At 38.8% G+C, this 13,496-nt stretch overlaps 1 protein-coding gene across 5 annotated transcripts in view; it reads left to right on the forward strand.

Moving 5' to 3' along the window:
• NEBL (nebulette) overlaps nucleotides 1-13,496 on the forward strand; it is a 343,159-nt gene that overhangs the window by 187,005 nt on the left and 142,658 nt on the right. For 3 of the 5 annotated variants that reach the window (XM_077896873.1, XM_077896875.1, XM_077896874.1), the window contains exon 1: nucleotides 7,823-8,053. The exons of the other annotated variants lie outside the window; for them this stretch is intronic. The gene's annotated coding sequence lies outside the window, so the exon portion shown is untranslated. Of the gene's footprint in view, nucleotides 1-7,822; nucleotides 8,054-13,496 lie in introns of those variants that run through there. 5 annotated transcript variants of the gene reach the window in all.

Raw genomic sequence — 13,496 nt, forward strand, 5'->3', positions numbered from 1 at the left:
GTTGCCATCCCAGGAAAACTCCTACATCTGGTTTTTAAATTTTTTCTATTTTCAAATTGAGCAATTTTAACTAAAAAAAAAAAAAAATCCCTTCAGGTCCTATTTCCAGTCCTTAATTGGCCCTTGTGAGCCTTTTTTTATTTGTGGTTTTGAACCATAGTCATTTATAGAAACAAAGATAGCATACAGTAGTAATTATGTTTTTAAGTTTTCCAGGTGTCAGTAGAATTATGGAGCTCAGAATATAGATTTCGCATGTCCTGTGCTAGCAGCTTGGCCTGGACAGACATGAGGGCAAAGGAGGGCAGAGGTGTGACAACAGAAAAGAAATATTCCTATGCCACAGGGAAAGTCAAATAAAGATTAGCTTTTTAAACAGTGATGAAATTTCCAGTGCATTATACAAATTAAAAACTTATAAAGTCTCTGAATTTTCTTCCAGATTTTATGATACTCTTTGGGAATACCTTCAATAGCATATACTGAACGGTAAAGAAGAATTGGCAATCTTATATATATATATTTCTGGAGTCCCCAGATGCAACTGTCATTAAAAATTATGCCACATCATTATAATTTCAGTGGATTTTTGCAGGTAGGTTTTAAAGCCTGTTGTTTTTCCAGTTAATAAGTATAATGGTCGCGTGTCATTTTAACTTATTAAGAGGTCATGAATCAAAGGAGACATTATAAAGAGATTTAATTAAAACCCATTGGTAGCCTAAGCCAAGTTTATACAATTAAAGAAAATTGCACCATTGGAAGTTAGAAGCAAGAATTCCTTTCTTTTTGTAAGCATATGCAGATATGGCCTCTAATTTGCATTCCATTTTCCTAGAAGAATTATGTCATGAAAATTGCTTTTCTTTATTTTTTGCTCATATTTTCTACTGTAGCTTCCTTTTCTTTCACTGTTGTCAGGGCTGCTCTATAGCCGTTTTTGTCTTCTGTACAGAATCATATGCAGTGCTGTTTGTAAAAGGGTATGTCTAAATTTCTGTTTGAGGGGCCTATTGCTTTTATGCAGTACCCCCAGGCTTGGTTCTAAGGACAAGAAGCAAGAAATGATGATCATTTTTTTTGTTTGTTTGCTCATATTTAGGATTAATTTTTCCCCTTGCGGCTGTATTAACTATAACAGAGTCAACTTTTGATTTGTTTGAATTGAGCTTTTGTATCATGGCATTCTGAGAACAATGAAAGTGGCAGAGTTTGTCTCTTTAGGAAACTAGGAAATAAAGTAGAGATGTGGAAAAAAGAATTAAAGAAGAAAAACCTTAAAAAATCATTCTGTTCTTAACACTTGTTATTTTTGATAGTGGGAGTTGACCTCCCCCAAACCAAGTGATTTAAGCATTTATTTTTGTTGTGTAATTATGATGAAAACATTGAGGGCAAGCAGCATTTCCTGCTCATGTTTGAATCTTCCAGAACATGGTGCTTGAACTACAGTGAATAGGATAGAAGTGGAAGTGGCCCTCACAGTATCCTTACATAAGGGCATGTGTTTGTTCTTTGGACATTTACTGTGGACATAAGATTGTATCCGGCCCCCTTGGTGGCAGAAAAAACGAGGAATCACATTTTGCATGTGTTTATGCTCTTGCTATGGTACCTGAAGTGGCTGGGGAAGGTTTTCACTGGAGCAGGGTAGTCTTAGGTGAGGTCGAGGGAGAAATGGTGTTGAGATGAGCAAAGGAAGGAAGGCATAGGAGAAGGTTCGGAGCACCTCGCATCTACTTGTCAGTGTTGGGGACACCATTACTGAAATGATGTAGATTGAGGCAAGATCGGTGAAAGAGTGGTATCTTATTTTCGAATATGCATATTTTTGGTATCTATAAAACAAAAAAAAATCGCTAAAAGAAACCGCTTTTGAAAACAATTACTGACTTAACAAACAGTTTTGAGTGTTTACCACACACCAGGCACTTTGCTGGGAATCGGGACATAATGAGAAATAAAGTAGATAGATATGACCCCTGACCCCACAGAGCTTGGGTTTACCCTCTAATGGGCAAGCAGATAATTGCCACAGAGCATGATAAGTGCTTGATAGAGGGAAGCACTGTGCTATTTTCAGAGGGGTAACTGACTAGCCAGCTTTGGGAAGTAAAGGAACTGAAACCTTGCCAACGTTACTTTCAAATAGTTTTTGAAGAATTTTACGGAGTCATTTTTTGAATAGTGATTCATGCTGTTCGTTTGTATAATAGTTGTCAATTTTGCTTTTTAAGTTTGCCACTCTCCCTCTGTCTGCTTTCTCTCTTCCCTGTTTGCCTGTCAGTATGTGTGTCCAGAAACCATCATTCAAAATTAATCAAGCCACAGATTACATATAAAATGTAAAAAATGCACATTTATAGAAGAGTATCGATCAGCTTATTAATTTCAGGGTGGTGAAGAAGATCAATAAATATGTACATACATTTAAAAGTTCAGACACATGTTCCCTGCATTTTGGTTTTCAGTACTTAAGAAGTTGAAAAGTTTTGAAAGTAGGGGCGCCTGGGTAGTTCAGTCAGGTAAGCATTTGTCCCTGGCTCAGGTCATGATCCCAATCCTGGGATGCCTTGGTCCTGGGATTGAGTCCTGCATTAGGCTCCCTGCTCAGCGGGGAGCCTGCTTCTCCCTCTGTCCCTCTCCACTGCTCGTTCTCATTCTCTCTCTCTAATAAATAAAATTTAAAAAAAGTTTTCAAAGGAAAACTCTGATCATTTTTCTTCATCTCTTTCATACTCCCATCCTCTATAGTGATAGTTTTCAATTAAAATCTTTCAGGACTAGATCCAAAATATGGAGAAAACATTTTGTCTATTAAAAATATACATGTATCTGAAAGAGTCATAGATGCCTGTGATATGTGTGTTTTGCATACGTATGTCGAATGCACGTGCACATTTGAGCAGAGAGCTACTTACTGAAAGCTAGTGGTAAACATTGGTTTGCTCTGTTTGGTTTCCACCTTTGGTGTTCTTGGCCCAATTGGTGCCAACAGCGAACCTCTGGGACGTCCCCTCAGTGCTGTGGGGGCTTTTCCTGCCAAATATTGTTCTCTTGCAAGATTAAATAGCTGAATCAGTGTGGCCTGAATCTTGATCCTGCTGAGAATATTAAGACTCCTGCAGGTTGTAATACAGATTAGCTGGTGAGAGCTCTGCTGGAAAAATAAAGTGAGTTTCCCTAAATGAATTTAACAACTGCTGTGAACCTTTTTGTGTCCTCTAGCATGAGTGTGTGTGCTGGCAGTTAACCACTTAGTTCCCTCATTTTCCCCAAAAGTTGCTCCAGCCCATTCCTGGGCATATACCGTAAACATTTCCATAACTTTATTTCACATCTTTGTTTTGCCAGAATAAGGCATTTGACATGTTAAAATGATTAAGTATTGTTCATCATTATTTAAGGAGGGAAACCATTTTTCTGAAATTATACGATGAATTTAGTGTTACTTATATAATTGAATGAACCTCATCACTGGCTTATTTAGAGTAAACTGATTAGCATATTGCATTTTGATCATAGGTTTTACGTTATTGGTTGAAAAATTGTGGAATACTTAACAAAAGTCTGGAAGGACAGAATGGCCAAAATTATGTATTTATTAAAGCTTTTGTTTATTCATGAGAGAGCATACGCAGAGGGGAGGAGCAGAGGGAAAGGGAAAAGCAGGCTCCCCACTGAGCAGGGAGTCCACTGCAGGCCTTCATTCCAGGACCTGAGGATCGCGACATAAGCCAAAGGCAGATGCTTAACCAACTGAGCCACCCAGGTGCCCCGGCCAAAATTATTTACATTGCTTCATCCTCCATTCCATTACTGTTTATGCTTCTAGGATTAGATTATAACCTTTGAGGCTTCTGATTTCCACAGAGATTATGGGGCTTCCCCTTAAATGGAATAAATAAAAGCCAACACCAATAATGCTAAACTCTAAAGCATAGTACACACACCTAACCTGAAAATGGATGGTTGTTAGATTTTCTGATTGTTGGCTTCTGGATAAGTTCACCGAACTCTTTTGTATTTTGAGGGGCCCTTACCTCGCTTTGGTACGAAGCATGTGCTCATGTGCTTATGAAGCAGTCCTCCCATCTGCTGCCTACACAGTTACCCGCTCGTCTCCTGACACCTCGTGTGTGTGTGTGTGTGTGTGTGTGTGTGATTTCTCAGTACAAATGTCTGTGACTGATTTGTTAATGGCAGAGCATGACACAGTTGTAATACTGTTTACCTTATCAGCACTGAATTTACTTTTGTAGATCCCTCCTTGGGTTATTACTGATTATTACTATTAATATCCTCAAAGTTAAATGATTAAATTATTTTTTAACTTGGCATAAATGCACCAAACACTGGAGGTAAAAAATGTACAGCTAGAAGGCATGAGAAGAAGAAAGCAGTCTCAGTTTGGCAGCACTTAGCGTGTCTTCATAAAATAGCCTCTGACTTGCAGTTATCCCAAATAAGGGTGTTAGGCAAAGTAGTATCTCAACTTACTTTCTGAATACTTTGGAAGTTTGCTTGCAGCTTCACCGTCAGTAAAGAATTGGGGTGAGAACTGGGGTCTTCTTGGGTAATCTGGCTTGCCTTTCCTTTTGGATGCTTGACTCTTTGAGTCACATTGGTTGCATGGTGGCATGAAATTTGCAGGCCTTCAGAATTTGGCTTTCAAGGTGCATCAAAAAAAAAGGAACTTTTAAGTATTAAACCATAAATCCTCTAAAATATTGTCAGTGGCTCAAAAAATTAATCAGTTCAAGTGGTATTATCCTTAGTAAATGCCAGGGTAATGTCCATGCCTGGGATTTTTCAATATTAAGACTGCATTCCCCCTTTTAAGTTGTGAAATATATCACACATACAAAACCGTCCACAGAGAACCTTATGGAGAGTTTAAAGAATAGTAATAAAGTGGGCATCCATTTACCCACCACCCAGCTTAAGAAATAGACAATTTTAGAAGATTCTGAAAGCCCTTGTGTTTCCCTTAGGTTTATAACTCATTCCCCTGAGAACTACCAGCAACACAAGAGTCACAGCATCTTGAAAACACAGATTTTCATAGTGAAATGATGAAAAGACAGTATGAAAATCTAGTTGCCATACATGGAGGCAATTCACGGATCTTGGAGAAAATCCGATTGGCCTCTTGTACCATTAAAGCACACAGTTTGTAAGGGCTTATGCCCATTTAGCAGCTCAGGACTCAAGTAGGAGCATGACAATCTCTGTGTCACTGTGCACCCCTGTCTGTGCTCACATGACACCTAACTCTCTGAATAGTGGACAAGGATGGGAACAAACATATGGAAGGCCACTCTGTGTTGGGCACAGTCTTTCACATTTATTTCGTTTGTTTTTCTGGACAATCCCTAGAAATAATTGTCACTACTTTCATGGCACAGATGAAACAAAGCTCAGAGAGAACAGACAAGTTGCCTTAAGACATACAGCCAATAAAGAACAGAGCTGGGATTTGAGTGCAGGGTTTTTTTCCCCCCTAATTTCAAAATGCAAGATTCTTCCTCCATACCAGAATTTTAGGATCATTGCTTATATGTGATGATATCAAGAGCCCTTGTGCCATAGAGCAAATGCAAAAGATAGGATTTATTATTGTAGTTGTTGTTGTTAATGTAGAAGTTGACTTATCCTTAAATGGCATTTTGAAGGTCACACAGTGATAGTAGGACCAAATTTAGAAGTGTCAAATTTCTTAATACCAAATACAGAACTTTATGAGTAGAACCTCCCATTCAAATGTTCTTTATGTGTTGGCATCCAGAAAAGCTTTGCGTTGCCCCCAGCAGGGTGAGCATGGGAGTTATTCCTTTGGTACTTGATGTTAAGATTTGATGCGCTTCCCCTTTGGGATATATATACCTTTCTTGTCCTCCCTTCTTCGTCCGAAGGGGCCTGCTCTGTGCTTGGGACTCTTGCAGGAGCTGAGGATAGAAGATTGAAGCCTAGGTCTCTCCTTAGCCCAGAACACCTAACACAGCTCTTGTAAGGGTGTTAAGAGAGAGGTGTGGTTTCAGGATCTGGGCAGCACAGAGTCAGGCACCTAACCCTTGCTGGGGTTTGGTGATAGTCACAAATGGCCTACACAAGAAGGTGGCATGAGATGAGTTTCTAAGAATGGAAAGAGATAGCAGCAAGTGAGAAAGAAGTGATGGTGAATGGTGGGTGGCAAAAACATCCGGCATGGGGGACTTGTAGATAAGGAGTTGAGAATGGAAGTACTTGATACGTTTTAGGAACTCTGAGTGATGTTTTTATCCTGAAGATGCTGAGGAGTACCTGAAAGCTGAAAGTTTTTTTTTTTTTTTTTTTTTTTTTTTTTTTAAGTAAGGGAATGACACCAGATTTTAGGGTCACTGTATAAATGTTGGGAGTGGTGTATGTAGGCTTGCTGTCATCTTGGCCCTTCTCTAGGTAAGATTTCACTGTAATTGTCTCCATGGGATCTTATGTCTGGCTGTCGGGCCTGGGATGGTTATAGCGCTAGCATTTGCCAGGGTCTGCTTTTGAAGAATAAAAGAAGAAAATAATGAGTTCTGGTATCTCTATTTTTATGCTATGCCAATAATAATAATAAAAAAAGCTTAAGCAGTTTTATTGCGTGGCTTTAGAATTGAATGACAAACGTTGAACACAGGTGTCTGTATGGTATGTAAATAGGGCAGTGGTGTGTTCACGCCCCAACTGTGATACAAGCCTGGGATGGCTAGTCTCAGACACAATGTCAGGTTGGCAGGTCTGAGAGTGTAAACCCATATAAATATGTATGCCTTTAGCATTGCATGCAAATGCTACATTAGTTCCATACAAATATGGAGAGAAAAATCTCAGTTCACTAAAATGTCTGTGGTGGGGGTGTTCTCATAAACTTATTATTATGTTTTAATAAAGGCTAAGCCTAAACCTTGTTGCTTTGTTGGCAGCGTTTCCAAAAGTTAGATGACACACCAGAATGCAGCTAATTTTAACTCAAAAATGTAACTGCCTTTTTCTCATTGAACAGGCCAGAGGTGACAGACATTGATCAGCACAGATCACTATATAGGGCAGGCATATGGTCGAAGAGGTGACCTCCGGACTCCCTGTTATCCTCAGGACACTGTCTGGAAAAAATATTTCTGGTAGTTTATGAGGATGCCTGTTTGAGACCATTCACCTTTGACTGCGTTTGAGTCCTAATGTTAGAATGCACAGAAACAAAATCCTAGTAGTTGAATAGTTTTGAATGACTTAGTTTTATGTGTGTAAGGAATTGAGGACTAGATCCTAGTCAAAAGCAAAGAAAATGAATTTTGAATTGTAGCAAGCTATGTGAGTAAGAAACAAGAAATAACTTCTTACGATATATGGATTATATAAGAAAGTCTTAAGGCTCTTTCGACTTTTAAAATGACCTATTCTAGCAGAGCGTATATCTCAATCATTATGCCTCTTTTCGCCTGTTTCTCAAATGGGAATGATCACATTTGATGCTTATTTTGAGAGGATCAGTGAAAGCCTGATGGAAAAGCCCTTTGTGTGACGCAGAAGAAAATCACCGTTATGTAAAAATAGGGGATCGAGCTCTCCCCACCGAGATGGGTACACAGAAGGGTGATTGGCTTTCCTTTTTGGCCTTTTATAATTTTATGAAAATGTGATTGAGAAACACGGGGAAAGCAGTTTAGTCTGGCTTGGGAGAGTCAGGGAACTGCGTGTGCCCTGGTGTAGGGGAGAGAAGAGCGGGCGTTGTCACTGGCTGCTCTGTACTTGGCAGATCCTCCCAAATCCCTCCAGATCACACATTGAAAGCCAAGTGGTGGTAATTACTCCTGAGGCTCCCAAAATGTTATCTTTTGAAATAGGAATTAATACCAGGCAAAATGTGCCATGCTTTATGAAAGATCCAGTTTTTGTCTTCCTTAGGGTTTTGTTCTTTTAAAAAGAATGGTTTGAGATGCACCGATATTTGCGGTCCCGAAAAGGAGTCACCCTAACCTCATTCATAAGGTGGGAGAATGTCGAAGTCTGGACAACGTTGGATTACAAGGTAATTTTGAAGGACAGGATGTGCAATAATTAGAACAGGCAGAAATTAAACCACAATGAACAGTAATCCTAAAGAAAATTAAAACACAGAAAACACTGCATTATTTATTTGGATTCAATGGGAACTTGCCAAGGGAGAGGCAGCTGGCTTTCTGCTCTTTGAAATGTTTGTAGACTAGAGGAGAAGCTGTCAATCAGATTTAAGCCCTCACTTAATTCTTGCTCTTAGGCCAGATCTAACCGTCTAGTGAGGTGAAGGAATGAATACACACGGTCAATGATGTGACTTGGGCCAGCAGAGACGTGGACCGTTGTGACAGGTAGACCTGAGCTTGGATTCCACTTATGCCAATTTTATCATTCCTACCTGCCGTTTAGGCTCTCTGCTCTCTGTCCTCGGACCTCTGGGCCTTATGAGCTGATTTTAGAGGCAGAAAAATAGAAAATTTTAGAGGTTCAAAAAATAGCATCAGAGTAATAGGCGCCTCATTCATCTCTCCATATCTAAATTTCCACATCTGCAAATAAATAAAAAATCCATACCTTGTAGGATTATTATAAGAATTGCATATTCGCTCTTATTTGTAGTTAAAACACTTGGCATGGTGCTTAAGAACTGATAGTCTTGTTATTGCTACGAAATAAATTGGAATTGAGACACGATCTTGGCACAAAAATGTTTTAAGAAGTTACTTTCTTTTGTCTTTGGAGAAATAGGAATAGTTATTTCCAGCCTTCAAATTGATTGCCATTTATAACAATATATTTTATTTTATTTGGACTTCCTTAAAGTAACATTATTTTGATTACTGCCAGTCACAGTTTTGTATAAAATGTCATCATTAAACAGGTTGCAAACTTTTCCTGGGAGCTAATATCCTTTATAAGATTTTCACCAAAAAGCATAGAAGTTGATTCTTTTAATGAGAATAAGCATACCGACTTAATGATTCTCATGTATTCAAGGTGAAAAAAATTCTCATTAATGCAGCTTGGTACAACACATATTATTACAAGTTCGCAAATGAATTGTTTCCCAATTTAGGCTCAGTACCCAGTGATTTTCAGAAAAATTCTTAATGATGCCTTGCTTCCTCACAAGCATTAGGATAAACATCAAGGTATTTAAATGTCAGCCTTTAAATAGGATGAAGGAGACGGATGGAAGATGGAGGAGAACCTATATTTCTGTCGCAATTCTGTATTTTAACTTAAAAGGGTAGAAGCTAACATTTAAATTCCGCTTCTGCTTCATTAAAGGGCACAGATTCCAGATTCAGTTTTTGATCTGAAGGAGGAGATCTGTCAGTTGTCCACGGCAATTTTCAGGCGCTATAGATATTTTAAGGCACATCATCACTGCAATGGGGCTTGCTCACTGGGGGCGTCCCCAGGCCTGTAATCTGTGTTCTTCTGGGCAATGCTCAGTGACTTTGATAAAGAAAAGCTGATAATCATCTACAGCGTTAGTTAATATTTGTGTTACTTGTGTGCTCATGGTGGTCATTCGTCATGTTTAGCACAGTTTTGGCAGATCCAGAATTTCTGTTCTTTTTCATCCAGAAATGAGTTTTTTGGTGACCTTTGTTACGATAACCATGTTGTGTATTACGCAGAATCCACATCTGAGTGAGGATTGTAGATGCTTCCGCAGGGCGACTTTTATGGCCCTTACCGCCCTGTGGCAAAGGATGGATTTAATTTTCCTTCTCTCCAGCCAGGTAGACTGTGGTTCCCTGAGCTCAGGGAATGTGGCCAGTCGTATTTTTAACCTCAGCACCAGACATAGTGCCTGGCATGTATTAGCATCCAATAAATGTTTTAATGAATAAATAAAATCGCATGGCATTTTGCCTCACTGCTGCACAGCACGTAAGTTTATTTCCAGATTCATTTCCACTCAAAACTCTTAATGAGACCCTGACCTATTTTGCCATACTCCTCGCTCTCTTCTCCTTCCATTTGCCTCCTAGCAGAGATGCGTTGCGATGCCTCAGAGATTAGTCTGTTAAGGAAATACAAGGTACGTTGTATGCTCTGACGTCCATAAGTCAGAATAGGTTAATTGCTGACATAAATGGTCCTCAGATCTGAGCACAACAGGGGTTTATTTCTCTCTCATGTCCCCAGCCAGTGCGGGTTGGCAGCAGACAGGGTGGTTTAGGGGCCCTGCTTCGTGCAGTCATTCAGTGATGTGGGTCTCTCGTGTCCCCTGGGCCTGAGAATTCTCCAGTGGATGAGCTACATCTAGCATGCAGTCAGAGAGAGGAAGCACGGTGGGTCATGAGAGGCTACAGGGACTGGGTCTGGAGGTTGCATATCCCATATCCATCCACATTCCACAGGAGGGAATTTAATTGTGTGGACTTGCTTGGCTACAGGGGGCCGAGGAGGAATAAAAAGGTGAGAATTGGTGGCCATTAGCAGTCCCCATCACAAACCTCTTATCGGTACTCTGTCCTTCTAGATTAGGCGGAGATACAGTAATCCTCCCTTATCTGCAGGGGATACATTCCAAGACCCCCAAGGATCCCCCAAACCACTGATAGTACAGTATATATATATATATAATGTTTTTTTCCTATGCATACATACCCATGATAGAATTTGATTTATAAAGCAGACACAGTAAGAGACTAACAACAAAATAACAGCTAATAATAAAAGAGAACAGTTATAACAATATACTGTAATGAAAGTTAAGTGAATGTGGTCTCTCTTTCTCTCAAAATACCTATTGTACTATGCTCACCCTTCTTCTTGTGGTGATGTGGAACGACAAAATGCCTGCACAAGGAGGTGAAGTGAGTGACCAACACCATTGATGCTGTTCAAAGCGAATTTATAGTTGGTGGGGGCGGGGAGGAGGTTACACGGTACCACATGCCTTGTGTGTCCATTCAGCCTTTAAAATGCTCACCATGGAGCACCTGGTTGGCTCAGTGGTTGAGTGTCTGCCTTTGGCTCAGGTCGTGATTCCAGGGTCCTGGGATCGAGTCCTGCATCAGGCTCCCCACAGGGAGTCTGCTTCTCCTTCTGCCTATGTCTCTGCCTCTCTCTCTCTCTGTATGTCTCATGAATAAATAAATAAAATCTGTAAAAAAAAAATTAAAAGCTCGCCATATTATTATAAGAGCTGGATTTGAGTTTCAGGGAGAAATAGGCACTCTCTGTAGTAGAAGCAATACTTGAGTTGAGAACTCTTTTTTCTTTGGTCTGTAGACCTGTCAAGCCCAGTTCAGTCACAGGTGATACTGGGTGCCGAATCTAAAGTGGGCAGTGAGACATTATAATAATATGATGAAGAAGGGAAAAGTTCAAGTGTGAAATGCAAACTTGACTTTTTTTTTCAAAGTTAATGAAAAAATATTTTTGAATTAATTTGTACTGTTGCAAAAAGTACAAAAGTAAAGAAAATGAAACTCATATCATGCCTAGTTGACCATATACTGAACTGAGAAGACTCACATAATCTCTAGGAAATTATCTCCTCAGTACCTGTTTCCCCAGGTAAGAAGCCTGTCCCCGTTTGAAAATTGGAGCTTGCTGGAGGACAGGAGCCAACTGCCAATGGACGATTATGTTGTGTCCAACTTTACTAAACTATGGGGCTTTATTGTATTTTCTTTTTCTTAAACTGAGATATAGTTGATATGTAACATATTAGTTTCAAGTGTACAACATAGTGATTTGATGTTTGTATATATCATGAAATGGTCCTCACAGTAGGTCTAGTTACCATCCATCACCACACAGTTATATTTTTTTTTCTTGTGACAAGAACTTTTTAAAATATTTATTTTAGAGAGAGAGTGCATGTGTGTGCATGTGTGTGCACACACACACATCACACGAGCAGAGGGAAGGGGCTCGGGCAGGGAGAGAGAGAGGGAATCTCAAGCAGACTCTACACCTAGCACAGAGCCCAAATTGGGGCTCCATCCCACAACCCTGAGATCATGACCTGAAGAGAAATCAAGTCACATGCCCAGCTGACTGAGCCACCTAGGTGCCCCTCTTGTGATAAGAACTTTTAAGATCTATTCTCTTAGCAACTTTGAAATATACTCTGCTGTATTTTTTTTTAAATTTTATTTATTTATTTATTTATTTATTTATTTATTATTTATTTATTTATTTATTTATATTTTTTTTTTCTCTGCAGTATTGTTAACTGTAGCTATTATTCTGTACATTACTTCCCCAGGACTTATTTATTTTAGACACGGAATTTTGTACCTTTTGACCCTTTTCACCCATTTTGCTTGTGTTCTACCAGCTGCCTCTAGTAACCATCCATCTATTCTCGGTGTATTTTCTTTTGTAATTTTTAAAAAGTTTACATTTACCTGCCGTGACTGTGAATTAATCAAACATATAATATAATGGTATACAGGTTAAGTTTTCAGGGTGCTATATTGTGAAAATTACTTTTGAGCCATATTTGTGAAAAAGCTAGTTTCTGAGGCCATTGAGTGACTTAAAAAATTTGGCATTTCCTTTTGGGGTCATATATAAGAATTCATAAATTTATTCTAGAAAAGAATTTAATTCCTTTTAGCTCAGGAGAGAGACATCAAAATGTAAAAATTTTGAATAATCCAAAGGCTTCAAATAGTTTGTGGAGATTCCCAGTTTGTGACTCCAGAATGGCAAACACACTTCGAGAATCTGGCCTCTTCCAATGGATTGTGCCTTCTTTTTTTTTTTTTTTTTTTTTGTCATGCAAACTTGTGCATGTATTTTATGAAGTGTTAATGCAGTTAGTATCTAATGTTCCTAATTTATGCAATTGGATATTTCATAAATGGGCTTTCTGCATGCAAGCATTTGTACACATTAATATTTATGCAAGTATTCAAATCAATGCAAGGGCATCTGTCTGAGTATGTGATAAAAATATGCATATGCATGAACATTTGTACCAGGGGATAAGTCCCCAAAGTTAGTGATTGCTGAGGTTACAGTTTTCAACTTTTGTCCTTTTGACAAAATTTCTTTGACTAGAAAAGGCATGTAGAAAAATAGCACTGGCACTAATATTGACAAATGAAATAGTTTTATTTAAGTGTATTTAATAGATGCAAATGACAAGTCTATTGAAGCTTCTTTAATCAGCAGTGCAATTTGTAGAAAACAGTATTTTAGGATATGTGGCAGTTATTACAAAGGACATTTATTCTAATATATTGCCAATACAAAAACATGCTGCTAGTAATGAAATAAATTTTATCAGAAATATTTTTTTTCTTTTCTTATTTTAGCTCAAATCTGACCTCTAGAAATAATCAGCAAATCAGTGCAGGAGTTTTTTGGCTGATTTTAGGTTGTGTATAAGAATGTAAAAGATGACAAAAAAGGGGTGGGAGGTAGTTCTAATTTCAAGTCCTCAGGATCACTGTTGATATGCTTGTCCATGACATATCAGGGGATTCTGGTTCTGG

The sequence above is a fragment of the Canis aureus genome, chromosome 5 (genome assembly GCF_053574225.1).
Source record: "Canis aureus isolate CA01 chromosome 5, VMU_Caureus_v.1.0, whole genome shotgun sequence".
NCBI lineage: Eukaryota > Metazoa > Chordata > Mammalia > Carnivora > Canidae > Canis > Canis aureus.